Below are 13,606 nucleotides of genomic sequence, written 5' to 3' on the forward strand. Positions count from 1 at the left end.
GCACATTGATTCAAGTGTGCGCCCATTCACTTATTATTGATACTTTGGCGATAGGGTGGGTGGGTGTAAGTTTGCGTGCGAGTAGGCGTGGATGTGTGTAGATAACGTGCGATAAGCTTACTATACCAGTAAGTGGCGCTATACTTCCTTTTGTAACGAGCGGTACTGCCTCTTAAGTGCCGACGTTCTGGAGTTGAAGTCCTTTCTTTGGAGGTTAGCTATACAGCGCTGGCGGATTAATTTTCTTTTTGGTCCTCGAGGAAAGCCTTGCATCGCGAAAGGTGTCAACACAGGCAGTCCTTATGTAGCAGCGGCGACACAGGTTGATTCCATTCCTTAATATGTGAATCACTACTTTTGCAGCGAACTACCGCACACGTCTTCCTTTTATCGTTACACGTTTTGCAGCATGAATTAGGCACAGTGCATTTGATGCCGCGAGCATCAAATAGCGTGAAGCCCTGTATCGAGCTGCCGCCGCTAGTAAAGCCGTGTATCCGTGGCTATTCGCTCGGGAGCGCTTGAGTAGCGGGGCGCGAGCGCGCATCTATTTCATATGTCGCTGGCTTATGTTTTTTCTTAGAAAAAACAACCAGGCACACTTCAGCACAAAATAAATGCTTGATTCGGGGGTTTTTTGAGGTGCCCAACAACTTCGTAATTTGCATGTTTGCGATTCAAGCAATAATTAAAAAGTTCACTAATTAAAATTCATGAATTAATTAGTAGTTCGTGATGAAAAAATACTGGCTGTAAGTACACACGACTGTCGCTACTATGCAGTCAGTACGATTTCTCTAGAGCTCTTGGTCCTTTTTGAAATCTTGGTCCAAGTTAACTGGGATACCCGGTATATATATATATATATATATATATATATATATATATATATATATATAGAAGTAACTGGATATTTCAATGGGCCAAGCGTATTTAGAAACAAATGTTACAGATAGCAACACGAAGTAAGGTGAGCGGCTTTGGTAGCAATATGAATTGCAGTAAACATGAGCTGCAGGTGTGCTGCAGCGTAAGTAGACCGACATGAAGAGAGACTCGATGACCACGAGAAGGCGCGTGTGAAACGGTGGTGTTAATGAGAAGCGCTTCCCGTGGGCAGCGCGTGCGAAGGGACACACCTGTAGCGCTGCACTGCCGATCCGGGCAGCATTGCATGTGTAGCGTGCGTTGGAAAATGTGGCCCGACTATTACTAACTGAATGAACAAGCGTGGTGTGAGCGCGCACAAACAAACATGAATAGATCACACTGAATGACTGCAGACAACGACTGTCAAAACGCTGGCAGCAAGCGCATACGCCGCATCGGGCGAAGGTACGTGCGGTCTATCGCTTCAACGGAAACTGAGCGGCGAATGCACAGCGCATACAAAGGTCAGAGCCGCGTGGAGATAAGAGACGGTGGGGGCGAGCGACGAGCACGGTTGTTGGCAGAGTAAAAGTGCGCCCCCCCCCCCCCCCCCCGCTCCCTCCGGCGCTGGTTTCCCGCTTCCTCGCTTGCGCGTGGGAGATTGAGTGCGTTCGCTCTCCGTGATAGCGTGCGTCCCGCACGCTTCCGCTCGGGCATACGGCGCGCGGCGAAGATTTTATCTATACGGAACCTCACGGCGACGCCGACGGCAGAAATCCGTTTGAAGTGTCCATATAATTGCTATCGCAATAAAGATGAGAAGCACACACAACTTCGCGGTTATCTTAGGTTTATTTACCCAACAGTTTCGGTCGGTGGACCGACCTTTTTCAAGGGATGCAGGAAATTCTCGCAACAGTCTTTTTATATCTTCAGGTAGAGAAAGAACACGCCAAGAAAATAGAGAAGGGAGAGAGAGAAAAAAACATGAGGGAGAGAGCCGATGGCCAGAGAGATTACTTGCTGGAAACGGGGTTCTGCATGACGCGTTCCTGTCATTATTGGCAGTGGACAGGTCTTTGATACGGTCCCCGTTACACGCGCTTTTACCTGATCGACGACGATGCACGGCGCATTCCCATCAACAGTGGCAGTGGACATGTCATTGACGCGGTCGCATTTATGCGTGTTTGACAGACATGATTGACGAGCACGCCTGCCATTTTGAGCTGAACGTGAAGAAAAGTAAATAAATAGATAGAAAAATATAAAAGAAAAATATATAAGGGAGAGATCCGATGGCCAGGGAGATTACTTGTTGGTAACGGGGTTCTTCACGACGCGTACCTGTCATTATTGCCAGTGGACAGGTGCTTTATATACTGTCCCCATTATGCGTGCTTTTACACGTGAATCATCATTGGCACCGGACAGGCCTTTGACACTGTCCCCTTTACACGCGCTTTTACATGATCGACGACGATGCAGGGCGCTTTCCCGTCAACAGCGGCAGTGGACATTTCATTGACAAGGTCGCTGTTAAGCGTGTTTGACATACATGATTGACGGGCACGCCTGCCATTTTGAGCTGAACGTGCAAAAAAAAAAGGAAAGACACTAAGACCTGGTCGTGCCAGACAAAGAAAAGGGGTAAAACACGAAAGAAGAAGAAATAAACTGCAAATAAAATATTAACAGCGTGGCGAAATAAGCATGAAATAAAAAAAAAAAGCAAGGCACAATAATGTGGGTGGTTCGGTCCGCTCCCCCACTGAAGTAGTGGGCATTCTTTCAACATCACACACGTGGGAATGCCTATGCGGGGATTCAGTTCTTATTTAGGTATACTTTAACTTATGGACAAAGAAACGAGAGGTTTCCCATGTGTTCATTTATGCCGTGCGTAATTGTTCTAAATTTGTGGATAAAATATGACTCTCTTTGTTCCCGTTCACGAGAATAGCGGAAGCCTGACTGGAGAAGAGTGACACCTATTTTGTCAAATGAATGCTCTGGCAGACTGATATGTTTTGAAAATGGGAGATGTGGTAGTGCGCGGGTGTGAGCTCTGTGGTTATTTAGACGGAGTCTGAACGCGGTTCCAGTCTGGCCTATATACTGTTGGTCGCAGACTTCACAATGGAGCATGTAGATCACATTGCTTGTGTCACAATTTAGAGGTTCCTTAATTTTGAATGTGAAATCAGAGGAAGTAGCCTTAGCAAGACAGGTTGAAATCATGTGCTTACAGACCTTGCAGCGTGGTTTACCACAAGGTCTGCAGCCTGATTCTATGTTTTGAACCGTGGTTGTTCTAGCTCTGACGAGGATATCTCTTAGATTCCTTCACCGGCGATAGACAACTCGGGGTGGCTCTGTGAAAATTGAAGACAAACGTGTGCTCTGCTGAATAATATTAAAGTGTTTGGCTAGGATGTTGTTCACGTGTGGTAATGTAGACGAGTAACTGAGGACAAGGTTGGTTTGGTATTTAGGATGGCGGGGCTTTGAGCCCGTCAAAATTTCATTTCTGTCTAAGGCTTGTGCTCGGCTTATAGCATCAACAATACTTTCCGGGTAGTGCTTCGCCACCAGGGCCGTTCTGAGTTCCTTTGCATGACATTGGAAGTGTGTCTCGTCAGAGCAGATGCGGCGGTATCGGTGGGCCTGTGAATACGGGATGTCTTTCTTGCAATGTTGTGGATGGCTACTTTTGAAATGAAGATATTGGTGGCGGTCTGTTGGCTTCTTATATAAGGTTGTGAATATGCGATTATCTTTCATTTGTACAGTGGCATCAAGGATGTTTACAGCTGATTTAGAATAGCTGTATGTGAAAGAGATTGACGGGTGAATTGATTTAAAATCTGCTACAAATTCAAGGAGACTTTCTTCGTCGTGGTGCCAAATAAAGAATATATCGTCTAAAAACCTTTTATAGATGAGCGGCTTCAGAGGTCTGGCCGCAAGAAAGGGTTCTTCAAGTGATGCCATAAAAATATTCGCATAATTAGGAGCCATCTTGGTACCCATTGCCGTTCCGCTTATCTGGAGGAAGTGTTTCTCGTCAAATTCAAAGTTATTGTGCCCTCCGCAGTAGCGTTGACAGCGTGTCCTCGTCTAGACTTACAGGCGTGTTTGCCTTCATGTAAGCGTTGATTGTCGCGTCAATGCCATCTGCTTGTGGTATGTTTGTGTGTAGGGATAGTACATCCATTGCAACCAATAAGTTTTCTTTTGGGATTGCGAGTCCAGTTATTGTTCGAAGAAATTGGTTGGTGTCCTGAATGTAAGATGGAATGGTCGGAACTATGTCCTTAATTATGAAGTCCAAGGCACTTGACATTCTTTCGGTTACCGTACCGTTGCTTGAGATAATAGGGCGACCGGGATGGTTAGTTTTGTGGATTTTAGGAAACAAATAAAAACGACCAGGGGCTGGCTGGATCGGCAGCATTGCTTTAAGCATATCTCTAGACATTTTCCCCTCCTTAAGCAGTAAATTTAATTCGCGGCATATTTCTGATTTGAACCATTTAGTGGGGTCCACGGCGAGTTCCGTATAGAAGTGCTTATTTTCTAATTATCGATATCTTTATTTCGGGTAGTAGACCTTATCCAATATTACTATTGCGCCACCCTTATCCAAAGGTTTAATTACCACATCTGATCGGCGGCTCAGCGACTCCAACGACTTGCGCTCTTCGTACGACAAGTTTTGTCGAAAGGGTTTCACTTTTGAGCATGCCGTCATGATATTCTCTGTCCCTCTGATCAGGTGGCGACCAATTTGTTCCTGATGCTCCGAGGAATGCTGTTCGGCTGGGTTTATCATGAAAATATTCCCGTAAGCGAAGATTTCTTGCAAAATTATCCAAATGCTGATAAAATTGAAATTCATTAAATTTACCGCTTGCCGGACAGAATGCAAGAAGACTAATTTCGGAGGCCGATAACCGGGCAGACGAAAGGTTAACTACCGTTGTTTCTACGCCATTCTTAATACTTGTGATGGTCGCAGGTGCATTCGCGCTGATGGAAATCATCTGAGGTACGCCATCCCGCTCTAACTTCCGACGCTTGCGCTCTTTTGTCTCCCCCTTTTTTTTTTTTTTTTTTTTCATACTCAGCTAGGTCGTTGCCCTCTATTTCGCTGAGATCTCACTGGTATTTTAGTGAGTGTTCAGCTTGTTCTACTTCGTGAGATTTGCGTTCACTGTGGTCAATAATGATTTTCATGAGATTAAGCGACGCTTCATGAAGTGTTTTGTCCCACTGTGCCTGCTCATCCCGATCTAGTGTTGTCATTGCAGGATTTAGCTTGGGGCACAAGCCTTTTGGTACCAAATTAGAGGCTGCATATGACTTAAGCGTTGTACTGTGAAGATTGTACTTTACGCGTTTCTCAATCATTTTCCTGATTTGCTGAAATGAGCGTGACCGTGGATTGGGGGAGCGGACCATACCTGAACGCTGCAATTGTCAGTTCTGCCGTGGCTGCGTCGGTCGCCGAGTGACGTCCGCAAAGCTGCGCAGGTTGTAGCCCATCTGAGGCGGTCCTGGAGGGGTGGTGGACTTCTGGGCCTGGGGTGGTGGCGTGCGCGACGAGTCGGCATTCGTGGCACGCTGTGGAGTACCGGAACCCGCGGCGCTCGCCATGCCGGCTCCCGGTGGAGTCTGCTGGCGTGTTTGCCAGCGGCTTGTCCTGGTGATCAGCAGGCGTCTGTAGTGAAGCGGTAGCATCGCCAGCATCGCATGCTATCGCATTCTGGCGCTTCACTACAGACGCCTGCTCATTTCTTTAATTCAATTAGTAAGTACGAGTAATTTCCCCTATATTGTCCTTGGTGCACGTCATTGTTTGTTGGCTTCTTATGATGTGATTAATAATAATCGGGCCCCTCGGTTTTCTTTCTTCTCGTTCATTACATAACGAGGGCTCGAATCCGGCAACATTGATGCCTTCAGGTAGCATATGTGGGTTTATTGACCAGTTGCCATCACCCAAAAAGATCACGTGCTCGTGACGCCTGCGGCAGAAAGGATGTTCCACATCTGCCGCCATGATTTGTGAGTGGTGGCGCTGGCTAACTCTCAGGGTTAGTTCTAGTTGTAAAACATAAATACCCCAGAAAGTGTATGGGAAAACGGCTCCGCGGTAGCTCAATGGTAAGAGCATCGCACGCGTAATGCGAAGACGTGGGATCATTCCCCACCTGCGGACAGTTGGTTTTTTTTTTTTTTTCATTCATTTTCATTTCCATTAATTTATCATTTCTTTAATTCAATTAGTAAGGATAAGTAATTTCCTTATGTTGTCCTTCGTGTCATTGTTTGTTGACTTCTCATGATATGATTTATATATATATATACATATTATCCATCGTAGAATATCCCTGAAAGTGATATTCTACGATGGATTATATCCATGTCATCAATCAGGTAATAGAGAAATCTGCAGAGTACAATCAACCTCTCTATATGGCTTTCATAGATTATGAAAAAGCATTTGATTCATTAGAGATACCAGCAGTCACAGAGGCACTGCGAAATCAAGGAGTACATGATCGAGGCATACGTGAATATCTTGGCAAATATCTACAAGGCTTGCACAGCAACCTTGGTTTTCCACAAGAAAAGTAGAAAGATACCTATCAAGAAAGGGGTCAGGCAAGGAGACACAATCTCTCCAGTGATATACACTGCATGCTTTGAAGTATTCAAGCTCTTAGACTGAGAAGGCTTAGGAGTGAGGATCAACGGCGAATATCTCAACAACCTTCGGTTTGCAGATAACATTGTCCTATTCAGCAACAATGGGGACGAATTACAGCTAATGATTGAGCACCTTAACCTAGAAAGTGTAACAGCGTGGTTGAAGATTAATATGCAGAAGACAAAAATAATGTTCAATAGTAGCCTGGCAAGGGAACAAGAACTCAGGATCGCCAGTCAGCCTCTAGAGTCGGTAAAGGAGTACGTTTATCTAGGCCTATTACTCACAGGGGACCCTGATCATGAGAAAAAAATTTACAGAAGAATAAAATTTGGTTGGAGTGCATACGGCAGGCATTGCCAAATCCTGACTGGGAGCTTACCAAAGTCGTTGAAAAAAAAAGTGTACAATCATTGCGTTCTACCGGTACTAACATATGGGGAAGAAACTTAGAGGTTAACAAAGAAGCTCGAGAACAAGTTAAGGACCGCACAAAGAGCGATGGAACGAAAAATGTTAGGCCTAACGTTAAGAGACAGGAAGAGAGCGGCGTGGATCAGAGAACAAACGGGGATAACCGATATTCTAGTTGACATTAAACGGAAAAAATGGAGCTGGTCAGGCCATGTAATGCGTAGGATGGATAACCGGTGGACCATTAGAGTTGCAGAATGGATACCAAGAGAAGGGAAGCGCAGTCGAGGACGGCAGAAAACTAGGTGGGGTGATGAAGTTAGGAAATTTGCAGGCGCAAGCTGGAATCAGCTAGCGCGAGGCAGGGGTAATTGAAGATCACAGGGGGAGGCCTTCGTCCTGCAGTTGACATAAATATAGGCTGGTGAATATGATGATGATGATATTGTCACGTAGTAGTGACGATGAAGAAAACAGTCGTAAAACTGTGTATGACGAAACCGATTCTTTATTGGGCGAACCTGTGCCCACAAAAGCAAGCTACACTCAAAGCACAACGATAGCGGCGAACCGAGTCGGCGATCGTCGAAAATCTGATCTTCGGTGAAACGCACCGGCTTTTATACATGAGTCATCGAATGTTCCAGATTAATCCCTGGTACCCGCAGTGTCTTCCAGAAAGTTCTAGACAATTCGCGTCGGTCATACAATCAGATAACATAAGCGTCGGTGAAAACAGGCAACGGAAAGAAGCATCGATAACGTTCTATAAACTTCCGATACAGGCGCGTCCTGCGCCGAGCGATAACGTTTAACATTTGTTAGCCGCTGGAAAGCGGCCACCAGTGAAAGATAAACATGTATACGTGTCAATACCCTCCCCTTAAAAAAAGCATCGTCCCGATGCTACAAACAAATGTGAAAGCGAAAACAAAACCACGTGTAATAAATAAAAAAAATAAAGTAACAAAGTACCTAAGTTCGTCAGCGGGCTTAGAAAGGCTCAAGACGCACCACGTGGATGACTTCAGGTCGTGCGCGGCGCCGCTGTGATTGCGAAATGCCGTCTGGCACGACCTCATAGTCCAGTGCGCCAAGACGTCGGATGATCTTATATGGTCCGAAATAGCGACGTAACAGTTTCTCGCTAAGTCCTCGTCGGCGTATCGGAGTCCAGACCCAAACACGGTCGCCGGACTGGTACTCGACGTAGCGGCGTCGAAGATTGTACTGTCGGCTGTCGGTCCTCTGCTGGTTCTTGATGCGCAGGCGGGCGAGCTGTCGACCTTCTTCGGCACGCTGCAAATATGTGGCAACGTCGAGATTTTCTTCGTCGGTGACGGCATGGCGTCAAGCGTCGTTGCCGGGTTCCTACCGTAGACCAGGTGGAACGGCGCTATGTGCGTCGTTTCTTGCACGGCCGTGTTGTGTGCGAAGGTCACGTACGGAAGGATGGCATCCCACGTCTTGTGTTCGACGTCGACGTAGTACATTGCCAGCATGTCAGTGATGGTCTTATTTAGGCGCTCGGTGAGGCCATTCGTCTGCGCGTGGTAGGCGATGGCTTGTCTGGCTGTATCGCAGGATGGCTTGAGTTAGTTCTGCCGTAAAGGATGTACCTCTGTCGGTGATGACGACTTCTGGGGCACCGTGACGCAGCAGGATGTTCTCAACGAAGAATCGGGCTACCTCGGCGGCACTGCCTTTGGGCAAGGCTTTTGTTTCGGCGTAGCGGGTGAGGTAGTCCGTAGCTACGACGATCCACTTATTCCCGGACGTCGACGTCGGAAAAGGCCCCAATAAGTCCATCCCGATCTGCTGGAACGGTCGGCGAGGTGGTTCGATGGGCTGTATATCCGGCTGGCCTTGTCAGCGGTGTTTTCCGTCGCTGACAGTCTCGGCATGTCCTTACGTAATGGGCGACGTCGGCAGAGAGGCGAGGCCAGTAGTATTTTCTTGTATCCTCGCGAGCGTGCAGGAAAAACCGAGGTGTCCAACCGTTGGGTCGTCATGGAGAGCTTGCAGAACCTCTGGACGCAATGCTGAGGGTACCACGAGGAGGTAGTTGGCTCGAAGAGGCGAGAAGTTATTTAGGAGAATGTCGTTTTGCAAGAAAAACGACGCCAATCCTCCCCTGAACACCTTGGGCACAATGACGGTCTTGCCTTCCAGGTAGTCTACAAGGCTTCTTAGTTCCGGGTCGGCTCGGTGTTTTTCGGCGAATTTGTCGGCACTGATGGGTCCCAAGAAAGTATCGTCATCCTGGTCGTCCTGTGGCGGCGGTTCGACGGGGGCGCGAGACAAGCAGTCAGCGTCCGAGCGCTTTCGCCCGGACTTGTAAACGACGGTGATGTCGAATGCTTGAAGTCTCAGACTCCATCGTGCGAGACGACCTGAAGGATCCTTCAAGTTAGCTAGCCAACACAAGGCGTGGTGGTCGCTCACAACTTTAAAGGGCCTGCCATAGAGGTAGGGGCGAAACTTTGATGTAGCCCAGATGATGGCGAGACACTCCTTTTCTGTTGTGGAATAATTTGCTTCCACCTTCGATAGCGACCGGCTAGCGTAACTTACAACCCTTTCTAGTCCGTCAGTCCTCTGCACAAGCACGGCGCCGAGTCCTACGCTGCTTGCGTCGGTGTGGACTTCGGTATCGGCGTTTTCGTCGAACTAACTTAACTTATGGGGTTTTACGTGCCAAAACCACGATCTGATTATGAGGCACGCCGCAGTGGGGGACTCCGGAAATTTGGACCACCTCGGGTTCTTTAACGTGCACCTAAATCTAAGTACACGGGTGTTTTCGCATTTCGCCCCCATCGAAATGCGGCCGCCGTGGCCGGGATTCGATCCCGCGACCTCGTGCTGAGCAGCCCAACACCATAGCCACTGAGCAACCACGGCGGGTTGTTTTCGTCGAAATGCGCAAGTATTGGCGGTGATTGCAGGCGTCGCTTCAGTTCTTCAAATGCTTCGAGTTGTGGCGTCTCCAACTTGAACTCGACGTCGGCCTTCGTGAGGTACGTCAGCGGCTCGGCGATCCGTGAAAAATCCTTGACGAAGCGCCTGTAATAGGCGCACAGTCCAAGAAATCTACGCACTGCCTTCTTGTCGGCGGGCGGAGGAAAGTCAGTGATGGCCGCCGTTTTCTGTGGGTCAGGGCACACTCCAGACTTGTTTATGACGTGGCCCAAGAACAAGAGCTCCTCGTATGCGAAGCGGCACTTTTTTCTGGCTTCAACGTGAGTCCGGAGGTCTTGATTGCTTGAAGAACTTAGTGGGTCTGGCGGCGGCATGGCAAACGGTTCTTACAAGCACGTCTGCTTCTTTTTGCAGATTGCCGCAAGTATCGCTGGCCCCTATCTTCTGAACAACGTGCCCTCTTCGATTTTCCTTCGCAACGACTGTGCGTCTGGTAGCTCTCCCTTCAGCAAAGCTATCTACCTGGCAGGTGGCAATGCGTCCGCATTTTCGACCGATCCTGACTGTGCTTCACTCGACTGCGCATGGTACTGCACCGGAACGACATCGACATGGACACGGAACGATATAAAGCCGACACTCCGGCCAATCCTCTTCAGTGGGTCAGGCGGCGGCATGGCAAAAGGTTCTTAGAAGCACGTCTGCTTCTTTTTGCAGATTGACGCAAGTATCGATGGCCCCTATCTTCTGAACAACGTCCCCTCTTCGATTTTCCTTCGCAACGACTGTGCGTTTGGTAGCCCTCCCTTCAGCAAAGCTCTCTACATAGCGATACAGTTCTGGCGGGTGAGAAAATTTCTGCATCATCCTCGAGGAAAGCCGTACATCTCGAAGTGCCGGTAGCACGTTCGGACAGCTGCAGCAGCAATCCGCGAACTTGGCCACACAGATTCGTTGCATTCCTTAACATGCCAGTCACTATTTTTGCAGCCAACTAGTGCACACGCCTTCAATCCACACGATTCAATCTAGCATGATTGGAACACAGCGCGTGAGCGAAAACTCAGTTGCATTTCAGACAGCTGATCGTACAGAAGCAAGGTAGGAGCGGTAATAGTTTCGTATTCGTGCGCGGTCGCATGAGGAGACGTATGGCGCGCCGCCGTAAGCGCCATCTCGTTTCGCTCAAACAAACTGCTCCGCGAAAATGGTCAATAGGCGCGCCATGAGTGGGACTGCAATGTTCTGTGTATGGGAGAGGAGATCGCCCCCATGACACCCCCCCCCCCTCCTCCCCTTCGGACCGCCTTCGCCTTGCTTTCGCACTCAAGCTTTCCTTTTTATCAATGTCTCTCTTTAGAAGCCCACCTCCTGAAACTTTCTGCTCCGTGGGAAAAGGAGAAAGGGGGGGGGGGGGGGGGGTTCGACCCTCCAAACCACCCCTCTGGCTACGCCAATGTGACGGTCATATTGTGTTGGGCAACTTAATAGTGTGGAAAGGCCTTCTAATATTTCGCATATTCCCAGCACATCCCTGTAATACATCTTCACTGCAATAAATCTTACTCAGCTGCAGTGAAGATGCAATGTAAGGCAGCGTCCCATGCGGCCGCAATACAGTGACGAAGAACTCGTACCCCTTTCCGCCAATATCCGAACTGAAATCCACACCGCGCCTATACCGAAAAACGTGAATCCCTTGTACCGCCGAGTGCGCCGCGACGCCAGAGACAACTCACAAAGCAATACGGAACCGACCCAGACACACTTTACACGGACGCAGCCCGCTGTGGCACACATGGCTTTTCGCTGGCCGTCGTTGGCTCAGCCCGCAGGCCAGGTATATATATTCACCTGCGCCTCAGCCAACAGTTCGGCAAACACGGCGGCGGAAGCCCTAGCGGTCGCCCTCGCAATCAAAACCAAAGAAATGAGGCAGGGGTCTCTCAAATAGCATGCGTTATTTCACTAGCGGCCGCGTTCCTGCGTGTGTAGCCTGCCTCTTAGGTACAACGCTCCATCACGAACACAGAATCATATGGTGCCCGGGACACATCGCAGCCACGGGAAACGCCAGAGCGGACAGTGCAGCTCGAGCTATGACTCACCGAGCGAGTGTCCCCCGTCCAGACACCCTCATCCTGTCCCAGGCGCCCCACACGCCCCAGGATATCTTAGAACAGCAGCGTCGCGAAAGACAGCGCTACCCCCCCCCCCCCCCCCCGCCACACCCTCGTTTGTAAGGGAAGAGTATGAGTGGCGCTGCCTGCAGACAAATTACATACCCGCACCTACGGTTAAAACATGCCATCCACCCCACCGCATACGCGTGCACTTGCCCGTCATGCGGAGGCCAGCCAAATCTCGCCCACATTAAGTGGGAATGCGAGCTCATGCCACCCAAAATTAATACGCCACACATTCCGGCGCAGAAATTCAGAGTGGAGCATTGGGAGACCTAGCTCACCAGCGAGGAAAACGAGACCCAAGCGGCACTCCTCGACCAAGCACACGTTAAATAACCTCAGGGGGTCCAAATTATTACGGAGTCCCACACTATGGCGTGCCTCATAATCAGATCGTTGTTTTGGCACGTAAAACCCCATAACTGAACGGCGGGCTGCTGAGGCCAGTGGAGCTCTGGACTGGGGGCTCCACCCACCTGCTTCACAAACCCTTTTTTTATACAATAAACGTTTTTCAATTCAATTCAATTCATTTGCAAGATTTAAGTGCGAGCTGTGCCCGGCACGTGAGCAGTAACCTATATGCTGGCTGGAATTCTGCATGGAAAGAGCCTCGATTTATACAGGAAGAAACAATGCAAAACTTAAATCAGTCCAGATATTCGTACTACCTACATGTATTCCCCGAGAAAAGTATCCAGCGCTCAAATGCAGTTTGGAGAGAAAAAAGGTTAATTTCCTCTGTACCCTACTACCTTAAATACTGTGCCTAATAACGTAAAACATGACGGCGAAGCCCTACGCGATAGTTCACGAGCCATTGCCTTCAATGATCACTTCGTTCATCAGTGTACCCAAGCAGGCTGCCTTCGCAGTAATTCTGGTTATGATCTTCCGATACCATATAATAATAATGAGTTTCTCGTTCTTGTGCCTACACTGACGTTGCAGAAGTTTTTTTTTTTTTTTTCATGCGTTAACGGTGGGTCAAACAGTGAGAGCAGAGATGCAGGAGGTAGGCAAAGTGCACCCGTGAAATACGTCCTTGACAGTTTATCTCCAGTAATTACACAAATTTATAACGTGAATTCAAGTTCTAGCGTTTTTCCTGAACATATGCAAATTTCTCGAGTTATTTCTATATTTAAGCACGCTGGCAAAACGCGTTTTTCAAAAGATATATATCAACGTCAGGCTGTTGTCATAATTAAACAGGCATAATTTATTACACGATTTCCAGTATGGATTTCGAAACCATCTATAAACAGAAACAACACGGTTGGCACACAAATAAATATTTTAACAGCATCCACCATCGAAGAACTCATTGCTGGTATTTATGTTGATTTCTTCAAAGGAATTCGACCTTATAAACCATGCGGCGCATTGCGAGAGATGGCGCGAGCGTCGCGATGCTAACGCCACCTAACGGCGGGGTTACTTGGGAGCGAAAGGTCGAAGGCGCTTCCTCTTTGGCTTGGGATCGGCGACCAACACG

This window comes from Dermacentor silvarum, chromosome 1, assembly GCF_013339745.2.
Source record: "Dermacentor silvarum isolate Dsil-2018 chromosome 1, BIME_Dsil_1.4, whole genome shotgun sequence".
Taxonomy (NCBI): domain Eukaryota; kingdom Metazoa; phylum Arthropoda; class Arachnida; order Ixodida; family Ixodidae; genus Dermacentor; species Dermacentor silvarum.